A 13,119-nucleotide genomic window follows, 5' to 3' on the forward strand; every position below is an offset into this window, starting at 1 on the left:
AATCCAGAGGTGAAATGTCCTCGCTCTTAAATCTTCCACAGTCAGCTGTCAGCTCTATCCGAACAAAATGGAAGAGTTTGGGAATGACAGCAACTCAGCCACCAAGTGGTAGACCGTGTAAACTGATGGAGAGGGGTCAGCAGATACTGAAGCGCAAAGACGTCACCGACTTTCTACACAGTCAGTTGCTCCAAACTTCATGTGATCTTCAGATTAGCCCAAGTACAGAACGCAGAGAGCTTCATGGACACACATCCACACATCACCCAGTGCAATGCAAAGCGTCTGATGCAGTGGCGTAAAGCACGCCGCCACTGGACTCTAGAGCAGTGGAGACGCCTTCTCTTGCTTTTCCATCTGGTAATCTGATGGATGAGTCTGGGTTTGGAGGTTGCCTGGACAACGGTACATTTGGGACTACATTGTGCTGAGTGGGAAATTTGGTGGAGGAGGAATCATGGTGTGGGCTTGTTTTTCAGGATATGGGCCTGGCCCCTTAGTTCAACTGAAAGGAACCCTGAATGCTTCAGGATACCCAAACATTTTGGACAATTCCATGCTCCCAACCTCATGGGAACAGTTTGGAGCGGCCCCTTCCTCTTCCAACATGACTGAACACCAGTGACCAAAGCAAGGTCAATAAAGACATGGAGGACAGAGTCTGGTGTGGATGAACTGGACTGGCCTGCACAGAGTCCTGACCTGAACCCCATAGAACACCTTTGGGATGAATTAGAGCGGAGACTGAGAGCCAGGCCTTCTCCACCAGAGTGTGACCTCACCAATGACCTTTTCAAAGAATGGTCCGAAATTCCTCCTCAACCTTGTGGACAGCCTTCCCAGAAATGGAATGGGACAGCACTTTAGTTCATATGTGAGTCAAGGCCTTTGAGCCAATACATTTGATAATATAGTGTTCTTTTTTTAGGCATCTGATTGCAGTTTATAACATCAATAACTTGAACTACAGAAAAAAAGAGGATTATCAAGAACATGTTTAAAAAAAAGGTATCAGATCAGAAACGATTAGTCTGACCAATAGATTGACTGAGTAACAACTGTTTATTTCTCAATAGAAGTCAATGGGATTTTGGCTTCTTGGAACCAGCAGGTACTTTCTACTGGGAATTCTGGGGGGGAGGGGTCAGGCATTCCAGTTCTTGTATACAGTCAATTGTTCCTGCCAACAGAGGGGGGATTTCATATCCCTGTAGCTGCCTTATGATAACATCAACTTTAGTCATTTAACACTTGTGTTTTTGATTAGAAAACAAAGGATGGAATTTATTGCCATCTTTAATGATTTTTACATTCTATTGTTAAATTGGGATGTTCAAACATTGCTGGTGTTTTTTTCAAGTTCTTCCTGTCTGTCATGTTTGCACGCAAAGGGTGTGCAAACATGACAGGCACCAAACATGATAAATACACATATTTATACTAATTTTACATGATTATTATAGCAAAATTTAGCTCTTAAGCATACAATTTCCTTGTTAAGAAGAGTGTCACTCTGAGCCATTTTCCCAAGTTTCTCTTTGTGAGCCAAAAAAGATCTTTTGGCAGCATCATATGATCAAAAAGGTATCTGCAGACAAAGCGCTGGGGGGATTCGCGAAATTTATATTGTTCCAAAATCTGCATCCCTGGTTTATAAACCACTGGTGCAGTTGGAATACACAATAAATGAAACAACAATCTTTTTGCATCCCCAGCTGTTTTTCTTTTCTTTGGAAAAACATTTTGTAATCACCTTTTTTTGCATCTCTATGAGTATTTAATAAAGCAAATGTTTGAAAATCTAGCCCAACTAAATTTGTACATAATGCCATAGCTGAGGACATTTTATTTGACATTTTACCGCGTTTTGAATGTGTATAATAGTCAGAAAATATGCTGTAAAATTCCTTTGTGGATCAAAATTCCAGTTTGCAACCATTTGTTCAATGCAAAACTCAAAACAGCATTTCATTTCTTACATGTTATAGAAGATGATTTATCCCCAAACCATTCCAAGGTGTAGTTTCTTTCCTCTTTAGCATGCTGTACTGCTACTTTATTTTTTTCTGCATTCTTACTATCTCTAATGAGAAATAGTCTCACTGAGGCTTAAAAATAATTTCTTCTCTTTTTTGCTTCATTTTATTACAAACCTGTTTTCACAGAGTTCCACACATCTGCCCAGGATTGACTAATTGATGCCTACTGCAGTTTACCATCCTAAAGCCTGAAATTGATATCATGAAACTGTCTCCAAAAGTCTTCAGTGACACTTTTGTTTTGTGATGTCATGTTTCCTATGGCTAGTCCATAATATAAATCACTTTAGACATTATATTACAAAAATGTGTTTTATATATTTAGAAGGTTGCAATGCTGGATAATGAAACACTGTAGTTTATTTCATGCAGGAGTAAAATAATATTTTATAATGATATTTTCTTTATTTTGATATAAAAAAGCATACAAATGTATTTTCATTTTACTATTCATGGTCTTTTAGTTTGAATTAAATATCATACAAGTTTAGTTACAATATTGTCAGAAAAGCTGAACTCAACTGTCAGACTGTTTGCGTTTTCATTCACAAAATAACCGTCACAGTGCTTTGGAACCCATTCATAAACAGTATATTTCTGCAGAAACATCACTGTTTCCATTAACGTTGTTATTTTCTTTGAAGAGGTGCAGAATTGCCGACACAAAGACAGCCTCAGTAACTCTATCTGGATGCCTGTTGGCATTGTTGTGTCTAGCACTTGTCAGTTTGCTGGTTTGTTGTGCCTTCCAGCTCCTTGCAGGCCTCTGATCCAGACTGACTTGAGACCTGCTTGTTTTTGCACAGATCAGTTCATTAAACCAATTAGAGTAAGACCTCTGACCCCTAAAAGATGACCCATTAGTACATGAAGGAAAATATTTCCAGCCATCCAACCTATCACGACACTTAGAGTCCACACGTGCTCAACAATCTGCTAGATAGTTTTCAGTCTAAATGTTTGTGTTCAACTTAAAGTAGGAGTATAACTGAAGTTTTGCTATTCTGGAAGAGTAGTCTTACCTTTGGTTAAGACTACTGGAGATCCTTAAATAAATACATTCTAACCTAACCCAATGATCCACAGCAACGAACACACGTGACAGTGGCAAATACAACAAAGAAAGTTAGTTTGTATGATTAGAGTTTGATGAAGTGGCAGAGGCTGGAATCCATCTCATCTGTTGAAAAGGTTAAGGGGGGAAAGCAAAAAGAAAATCCAGTTTGGGTTCCACAAAAGTTAGAGATGGAGGAAGACGTCCTGGCTGTGCCTCCTTGCTGAGTGAGGCTTAGGAGGCTTTCCAGCCTAATTTCAATCTGAGCAAGCCATTAAGGCAGCAGCGCACATCCCTGGGGCTGACACGGCACCAGCCAGTCTGTTTCTAAAGTGTTTGTCTGTGTGTCGGATCCTAAACTAATGTTAGTGCTTTTTAACATGCTGGAAACGGTTTGGTCTTTGTTTAGTAATACCGAGTTATGTTTGTTTCCTTTGTTTAACAAAATGCATTTTAATAGTTAAACAAATATTGAAGTGCTTCTTTAAATGCATAAAGATTCTAAAACTTTACCTTTATGGACCCGATTTTAAAACCTTTTTTTTTAAATTGTTTTACATTCTGGATAATTTCTGCTTTTTCTCAATTATTTTAAAGATGACTTGGATCATAAACAGTTTCATCTAACAATAATCAAAAAAGAGAATTTATGGTCAACTCGTTTAGGCTTAGCAGGGTCAATTCTTCAAATTGTTCTGGTGGACTTTAGAATTTGGAATTACTTTGTAAGGCTGGATGTCAGGGTAAGGCTGGATGTCAGGGTAAGGCTGGATGTCAGGGTAAGGCTGGATGTCAGGGTAAGGTTGGATGTCAGGGAAAGGCTGGATGTCAGGGTAACACTTTTCATTTTTATGAAGGAAGAGTGGAATTGTCTTTTACACTAGCAGAGCTTTAAAACAGACAGAAACGACACTGCTGTGACTGTGATTGTGTGAAAAACTTGACAGTGTCATGTTTAGTAATGTTTCAAATGAAACTCTGAGCACCATTTGTTTTGAATGCTTTATTTTTCTATGTTTTGTTTATTCATTTATTTTTAACATGTTGACAAACCGAAGCAGCCAATAAAGTTGTTGCGTTTTTCAAAATAAAATATATTTTTTAGTTTTACTGACATAAAATAAGTGCAATTGTTTAAGCTCACAAAGGAGGAGAACTAATGAATTTTTTGAAGTTTGTGTTAATGAATGTTTCATGTTTGCTTTTTTTAGTTCCTTGTGAAACTTCTAAAACTGTTTCTCTTCGTCAGTTTAAAACCAAATCTCTGCATTTGAACTGTTATAATTTCCAAATTAATTTCGTAAACAGTCATAACAGAAACAACAAGTCACATGAAATGTGCTTCTACAAATTTTAAAGTGCCTTTTTTGGTTTGTACAAGCTTAAGACACAACTTAGGCAACTGTCAATGATACATTTTAGCAAATACTTAAAAAAATAACAATCAGTTAAACCACCTTAAAAACCTTTTTTAGAGCAAAAATGTTCAAATCTGCAAACATATTTCCAGGAGAAATTGAATTTGACATTTAGTTCTTGTTGTGATGTCATTTTAGCAGCTCTTTTACCTTAAGGAAATATTTAAAATGATCGCAGACCACCTTTAATTCATCCATAAATTCTATTATGGGAGAATTTCTATTATTCTTTGGTGATTGTGCCAGACCAATAACCTATGCTGTCATAAGACCAGATTAATGGTGTACAAAAAAAGTTCTACTCGCAAGAGGCCACATTGTCCTCGCTAAGCGGATGAACTTGTAAGAACTGAGAAAACAGCGAACAGCCACCCGTCCTCCCACCAGGTCCAACACACGGAGCAGGAAGTGCACACTTGACCCACAGAGCCTGGACTCAGGGCAAAGACGCCTGCATTGCAGTGAGAGGATGACGGGGGCTGCTGGGGCCTCATGATGCCGGCATGGTGCTACTGTTCCTACAGACACACTCCACCTGTTGGGTGGACATGACTTCATGCAAGCACGTTATAAATCCAAGACCTCCTTTCATGAGAGATTTACGTTTACATAAGTGAAAGCAACTTTCAGTGTCCTCTGGTAACCTGCAGTTATAGAAAAAAGGTTTGGAACACACTGCTAAATGAACAGGTGTATTTATTTTACAGAACAATGAACCTGGGATGATCAGATGACTCCAAAAGTCAGATTTTATTTTTTTTAAAACACTTTTTTCAATCAATGTAGGTCACATCTCCAAGGAGATAACAGTTGAGGTCTTCATCAGACTCCCAACATGGTAAACATTTCAAGTGTCCGGGTTGTTGAACAGTTTATCAAAGGCTTTGTACTTAATTTTTGTATGTCCACTTATTGTTATTACGATTTGAGATCTGTCATTTTAGAGTCCAAACATGTCCTCCCACCATTTCTCTGCTAGAAAACTCAGCTCCAGAGATGAAACCCGAATGGAAAAAAATGAAGACATTCATCCAACGTGACATAAAAGCGATGGATTTATTGATAAGACTGACCGTGTTTCGTCTAAAGTGAGGTTTGTTGATGGCCTTTGGTGTCACAGCTCTGTTGTTGTGTCTATGAGCCAGGTTTTCATAACACAAGCCGCCATCATTTGTTACAGCAGACTGAAATTGCTGAAAGACAGAGGAGTGATTTCAATTACGTGTCACTAACACTGCAATTGTTAGATGATGACTACTTCCTGGCACATTTTTTAAACTGAAAATATCCACTATTGTGCTTTTAGAAAGCTGTACCAATTCACAAGACCTTCTGGGATGATGAGTTACACTGTTGAGCTTTGTGCTGGTCAGAATAATCTACAGTCCTGGTTCCTTGATCCATTTCAGTTTATGATGTTAGCTGTACACTAATATCCTTTCCCTTTAAAGTTGGTTAAATAGTATATAATTTAAAAAAACCTGAATTCTCATTGGTACATGCTAATGGATGTCATTCATGTTGTGTCAAGAAGGGCATTTGTGAAAAAACAAATCTGACAAATTCTACTCCATCAATATCCAGTTCTGTCCAGATGATTCCTCATCTGAGCTGGCATCAGGCTAAAAACCGTACAGCTGGATAACTTCGATACTGTTTGCCATTTTTTGTTGCACCGCTAATGTTAGATTGAGGTTGTGAGTGGCTGTCAACTGGTGGGAGAGTATGAATAAAAGGGTGATGGAAATTAATGGAGGCTTACATTAGCGTTGACATAACCTTCCACAACTCAGAGGTGAAATTCGAATGAAATCCTGCCGCTCTGCAGAAACTATGCCTCAAAAATGACACTGATTTTTTGATTTTAGCTAAAAACTGCATAATCATGAATAAAAAAAACACTGGGAACAATTACAAAATAGATGAAAATATTGTCAGAGAAGGACTTTAGAGGAAGTGCAAGTGTGTCTTGAAGTTCCCTTGAGGCTCATGCGGCCGCCTCATTGACGGCATGTAAATACCGTGTACCAGTGATGTACAGTCAGGTGAGGCTGTCGGAAAGGAAAATCTTTTTTCCACAAAAAAAAAAAAGTCTAATATTATTTTTAGACATGTCTATTCTATGGTTACTTTTTTCTGTGTGGGTAAAAAAATAGAAATGAAAAAAAAAGCAGTGAATTTACAAATTTTCTGTTGAAATACGTGAGAGAGCGGTAGGTGGGGGCACCAGCAGCCCGTGCCTCCCTCGCCCCCAGACTGCACCACACACACTGACTGAGCTGCAGATGACACATGCACTCTGCTGTTTTGGTCTTTCTATCATCATAAAAGATGCGTGCCCCGTACGGGTGTGCCCTATTTTCACCTGTATCTATCCATGAGGGCAGTAGGGTTAAAGGTCATTGATTTTTAAAAAGGGAAAAGTAAAAAATGTTAAAGGATTTCTTTAAGACATGCTTAAAGTCCTGTAAATTAGGTTTGTGTTAGTTATCTTAAGTATGTTCCTTAAGAACATACAGAATGCTCGTACATTTCAGTTGACCAATAGTTCAAGAAAGTCCAGAATGTTGCACTGTTAGATTAGCAGAGCAGTTTTTCACTGTCACAATTACCACTGCAAATATTCAGCTATGTCACCGCCCCAAGCATAAATGTATACATTTACCAAGACCTTTAAGTTCAGAAACTTGACCCCAAAGAAGCTGGCATCACAAAAAAAAACTATTTTTCTGCTTAATCTTATTTATCCGTCTGTGAATTAGAGACTCTTTTGACTGACAGTAGTTATCCCTGAGTGTACAAGTGTATCTATTGTTGTTTTTTATTGTTTGGGGGAAAAATAAACTAAATTAACAAAAAAAGAACATGTAAATTGTGGTGGGCTAGACAGCATTAAGGTCATGGCTGGATGACTCAGTTGGCTGTTTGGAGGACCTGCACATGGGAAACCAAGGTTTGATTCCTAGAGGGCACGATGAGCTTCATCCAGTGTAAGTCTTGGGCAAGACCCTTATCACTACTCCCTAACTATGTATTTACCGTGCCAGTCTCCACCGCGGAGAAAATACAGGCTGTATTTGGAGGGGCATCCAGTGTAAAACTCTCTGCCAAACCACCTGTGCAGGTCAATGATTGCTGATTCTCTGTGGCGACCCCAGAAGGGACGAGCTGAAAGGCGAATAGCATTATCCCTTGTACTATCTTAAATGACCCCACCCTTGCATTGGCGTGTTCTCCCTACCATGACAAAGGTGGATAAAGGTGGAAAGATTTCATGTAATCCATGGACACCAGTGAAGATCACAAATCGTTGAAGAAAAAAGGTTCAGAGCACTGTCTAGTGGGTCTAGATGACCCAACTCCCAATGTTGCAGTGCCTAGGATAGAACAAGGGTTACGGTGCTAAGTGGCGACTCTCTATGACTAGAATCAGTTCTTCTGCATATAATACAGGCAAAGAGTTGAAAATAATGTGATCGATGTAAAACTGCTCCAAGTAATGAAGCAAAAATGTTCTATTTTTAAATGAATGAAACAAGAGAACAATGCAAAATAAAGGAAACATCCACTCACTGCCTTCATTCACTTAGATTGATCCCAACAAGGATCTTCCCCAGAGAATGTAGACAGTATCCATCTAATGTGAGGGATTTCACTATGAAGAGTTTTTTCCATCAGAACTTTATTAGTTCCGCTCTGGGAGCTTGGGCCAAGAATGAAACATTCTTATTGTCCTCCTACATAGCTAACAATTCCTCCCATCAACCATGCCATCCACTTTCCTCAAGTGTTTGTTCAGCCTGTCATCTGACCCGCAAGAACCCTTTTTTGGGAAAATGTGAAAACTTCTCTGTTGTTTCCTACTCCCCTCAGGTTTTGGATCTACTCACTCCCGGCAGGTGTTTAGCCGCTCCACATAACTCTATTTAGCTTCAGAACATTCAACCCCATTTAAAAAATTATTTAGTCTTTGGTCATGTTTGATTTGTTCTGCAAACAAATTGGTCGCCCTTGTCAAAAGCCATGGTGAAAATGTATATATAAAGTGTTTTTATCAGATTGGAAAATATTAGCAATGCCCTAATAACGTCCTCGTTCTGCTTGGACGTAAATTCAGTCTTTCTGATTCCAACTTTCAGCCAGTTCTCACTGTGTTTTTATTTTTTGGATGTGAATTGTCTGCTCTTCTGTCCCCGCTGACCCATTCTTTCTTTCTCTATGCTTCTTTAGTTGCTGACTGGCTTCCATCAATCACCTGAAAATGGGACTTTCTGGAAGTCCTTGACATTCGCATGATAAGTGCACTGATAAGGAGCTGTCAGTCACACAGTGGGAAGGAAAACAGCAGCCCTCTGGCCACCCGAGGCCTGGAAAACACAAACCCACAGTACTCGTGTCCTCTGTGCTAAAAGTGGATTAAAAAAAGAACAGAAGTCAGCACACTAGCCAAGAGGCTGGTGAGAAAGTGAAAGAGAAATGGAGAGGAATACTAAAAAAAGTTTCCTCATGTCTTTGTATGCTGGTGATCAGTCTATGTTGTGTAACACTGCAGTTCTCTTGAAGAACAGACAGAAAAATCAATAATCATTTGCAGTGTTACACAGCTTGTGTTTAGCAATGAAATCAGTATTGGTTATCTCTCATTGTATATTTTATTGTAAATATGTATTTGCTTTAAATGAGGTTTTCAAACCTGACAAATTGGTGTCAGATCTTGATTAACGGAAAAGTCAAGTTGTCGGCCTGCAGCGGAATGGATTGAAGTCAAATGTGTATCATGAAGTTAAGGCCATACCTGAATTATTTACTGCACCTGTTTTCTTCTTTGTTATTTCTTTTAAAGGGTCTGAACCATAAAAAACGAATTTTTTGAAATTGTATGTGAATTATAATGTTCATTCCTCATGAAAACAAACCACAAAGCTGTGATTTGATCTGTATTCCTCTAAAAACCTGCACTCTGAACACCAGCCCCTCCCAATCCATGAAAATGAGTGGGTTCTCACATTGTGACATCACAAAGTGAGAACAGCCCCTTCCAGGAAGAGTCTGCACTGCCAGCCCGCCCCCAGGCTAACACACACCCACTTTCTCTGTGGAGCTAGCAATGATCGGCTAAAATGCTGTCCTCTCATAGTCGATAGTCGAACCTCAGATATAGGAACAACAGTGCGATTTCCGTCCTGGTCGTGGAACAGTGGACCAGTTCTACACCCTATCTAGGGTACTGGAGGGTTCGTGGGAGTTCGCTCATCCAGTCCGTGTGTGTTTCGTGGATTTGGAGAAAGCGTTTGACCGCGTCCCCTGTGGTATTCTGTGGGGGGGTGCTCTGGGACTATGGTGTCTGAGGAGCCTCACTGAGGACTGTCTGGTCTCTGTATGACTGGAGCAAATAGTTTAATAGAAACGTGAATTTTTTACCAAAACTCATTTTTGTCTGTGAGCTCAGATGAAGTAGATTTGGGTTTTACAACCAACCCAATCCACAACGTCTGATTGGGTTAAGAAGAACAAATCCAAACCTGGCCTGGTCAAAGTGCTGAATTGAATCTGAATGAAATGGAGTAGCACAACCTCGAAAATGTTAGTTCATTTTCAAAAACCAGCCAATCTAGATGAATAATTTTGCAAAGAGGACTGGACCAAACTTCCTGTACTGTGCTGTAAAACGCTTATTGCTAGTTAGTGCAGATGTTTTATTGATACAAAGGGTAGCCCGGCCATTTCTACTTTAAGTTTTAGATCGTAAAGATTCCAAAATGTATGTTTTAAGCGCCAATTGATTTGGGGAGAATACTGTTCCTAATACAAGGCCAAATCAGCCAGAGGCTTAGGATACTGTATGTGAAGGATCTGGGCCCAAAAACAATTCTGCCTCTGATCACTGCAGCTGCACAGTCATGCAGCTTCTCTGCATTGGTAAGGTGCTTTACCAGGTGTCACATCTGCTGCTGAACACAGACCTAATTTAATATATGCATGTGACCACTATAGGCAACGTGTAACCGCAGTTGTAAAGAGTTTGTGACGCAGAGCATTTTCTGTAGTGGTTTAAATAAATGCACAAGTTTTGCTAAAACCAGGGCTCTGCAGCCAGATGCAGCTCTTTTATTCTCCTTCGTGGCTTTTTTTGGCTTGAAAGAGGAATATTAACAATTTAAATGAATAATGGGTTTGTAGCTTTGTAGTGAATTTATTAGTCGTTAATACGTTTTGTCATTTACATATTAACAGAAAGGGTAAGCAAAATGATATAGTTAAAGGTTCAACCTACTGTCAGAGTAGTTTATTGTTAGAATAAGGTTAAAGCACATGTTCTGATCCTCTGCTGAACAACAGTGTCTAGGTGCTGTTCAGAGGCAAAGTTCAAATACTTTTTAGATTTTTAAACTATAATTTACACCAATGTTGTCACTACCCTTTTGGCAGTAAAAGGAGATAAAGAATGACGGAGCACCAAAGTCATAATGATAGAAAATGTATGTTTGACTTACATTTCAATCAGCTGCAACAGGAAGATCTATTTTGACACAGTGTATTTTATTTTGAAAGGTATGTGCTGCTGTCAAAGGTAAAATAAGCTAAAATTGTCTTAAAACTGTACCCCTGTTACACTTTAAGTGTTGGAAGGATTTAAAAGCTACATTTTATTTAAGAATTTCTTGATGTCCACTAAAACTGGGACTTTGTGGCTCCTGCAGTGTTTTGGTCTCTATCTGGACCCAAGCAGCTCTTTTAGCGCTGAAGGTTGCAGACCCCTCTGCACAGACACTGCAGCGCTTTCTCAGCACACTGTAAGGTGAACAGAGAGCTTAGAAATAACAATACTTTGTGTAGTAGCATTGTGTTATTCTGTGCTTGTTGTGTTTCATAACCAACACCATGAATGGGAAGTGTGTTTGTGCACTGACTGTACACTCATTAAGCACAAGGAACAGACACTTTGTGAAAAGATTTTAAATTGTGACGAAAACACCAAAATGGCAATTTAGTGGGACACTAAAGATCTTTTTTTTTGTCTGCAGGTTAATGAAAAATATTCTTTGTAGCAAAAATAATATTTAAAAGAAACTTTGACCCATTCAAAATGTGTTTTAAAATATAATGTAAGTACTGAAACATAGTAAATAAATAAAAAAATGGAGGAAGTAAACATGTTCGGGTTTTTTTTTTTGTTTCCATAGAAATCTAAAATTCAGATGTACTGAAGGATTTCCTCTTTCTGCGATGATTCAAAGCTTTTCATTGAGAACATCTCTGAAGAATGTTAGCACACAGTAGAGTCCTAATCTGAACCTGACTGAAGAGAGCAGTAAAACATGAGTGATGTGGACGGGAACTGTGGGCAAATTTCAAAGCTTTTGATTGAAATATTGATGCAGCTTTGGAGAGCGTCCATCCCACACAGTCACCACACACATGTTGTAATGATGGCTCAATAAGAAGCCACAGAGCCAGCTTCTCACTGGGGCCATTGTTCTTAAGGAAGTCTCAGAGAGTCCAGCCTCTTACTGTTAGCATATCTGATGAAATGACAGTGATGGTCCAAAGCATCATCAACAGACTATTTTAGTTTTTTGGTCAAGGTCACAACCTGAGCATTTCTGAATAAAAGTCAATGAGACAGCCTGCTGCGCCGATTTCCTTTGGCAGTAGCAATTTCCATGTTTTGCTAAACAAACAGGATGATGAATCACTTCTCCTGGTTCCAGAATGTTTTTTCAGACATGACAGGCAGTTGATCTTTATTAACTTCTGTCACTCTTGAAGCAAATGCTGGATTTTTGTTCCCTTGAAGGGTTGGAGCTTTTAGGGCAGGAAAGCTCACACATTTTGACACGAGGGCCACATGTACTGTATGTGCAGTGATGTGTGTATTAGACCATGTTTGATTGGCTGTTCTGTTTGTCAATTAGGTGCCTTACTTCGAGGCAGGGATGATAATTGACTGACAGCAATTTTTTAAAAACACCTTTGTATTTTTTTGATGACACAGTTTTGATGGCCCACGGAATACCCACACTTAAAGAAGTGTATGAGGGGCCCCTGTTTTAGAGGCTGCTTCAACATTTTCTACCAAGATTTTACACATTTTGCCTTTTAAAAACATGTCCATTACTATATCACTAAATGATTATTGTAAATCAAAAGTAGCCTCGAACGAATGGCCCCTGTACCTCAGACAGATAGACTCACTTAGTATTTTTAAATCTGCTCTTAAAACATATTTTTTCACTTTGGCTTTTAACTGAGTTGGAATCCGGACCTATTTTATGTGTTTTATGCTTTATATTTTCATGTGCTTTTATTAATTTTTGTGTTGTTCAGCACTTTGGTGAACCTTGTTCTGTTTAAAGTGCTGTATAAATAAAGTTGAGTTGAGTTGAGTTGAGTTGGTTACTTGATCACACTTTACAATCAGGTATAACAGTCATCAACTAGACGAGCTGCATTTCCAGAAGAAAACGCAGGGTTGAATGCTACGTTGCTGAATGAAAATGAAAATGAAACTGAAACGGTAATAATTGGCAAGAAAGAAAGAAATGATCAAAGTTGACCATAAATAAATCAAAAACAGCATAATAACAAAAGAGATATTTTTGTGAAA

General features: G+C 38.8%; 1 long non-coding RNA gene across 1 annotated transcript in view; it reads left to right on the forward strand.

The window, feature by feature from the left end:
* LOC144984181 (uncharacterized) overlaps positions 1–12,866 on the forward strand; it is a 37,065-nt gene extending 24,199 nt beyond the window's left edge. The window contains exon 3 of the long non-coding RNA XR_013647880.1: positions 8,742–12,866. This is a non-coding gene — a long non-coding RNA (uncharacterized LOC144984181). The remainder of the gene's footprint in view (positions 1–8,741) is intronic.
* The last annotated feature ends 253 nt before the right edge of the window (positions 12,867–13,119 follow it).

The sequence above is a fragment of the Oryzias latipes genome, chromosome 15, assembly GCF_053564925.1.
Source record: "Oryzias latipes strain Hd-rR chromosome 15, Olatipes_Hd-rR_3.1".
NCBI classification, from domain to species: domain Eukaryota; kingdom Metazoa; phylum Chordata; class Actinopteri; order Beloniformes; family Adrianichthyidae; genus Oryzias; species Oryzias latipes.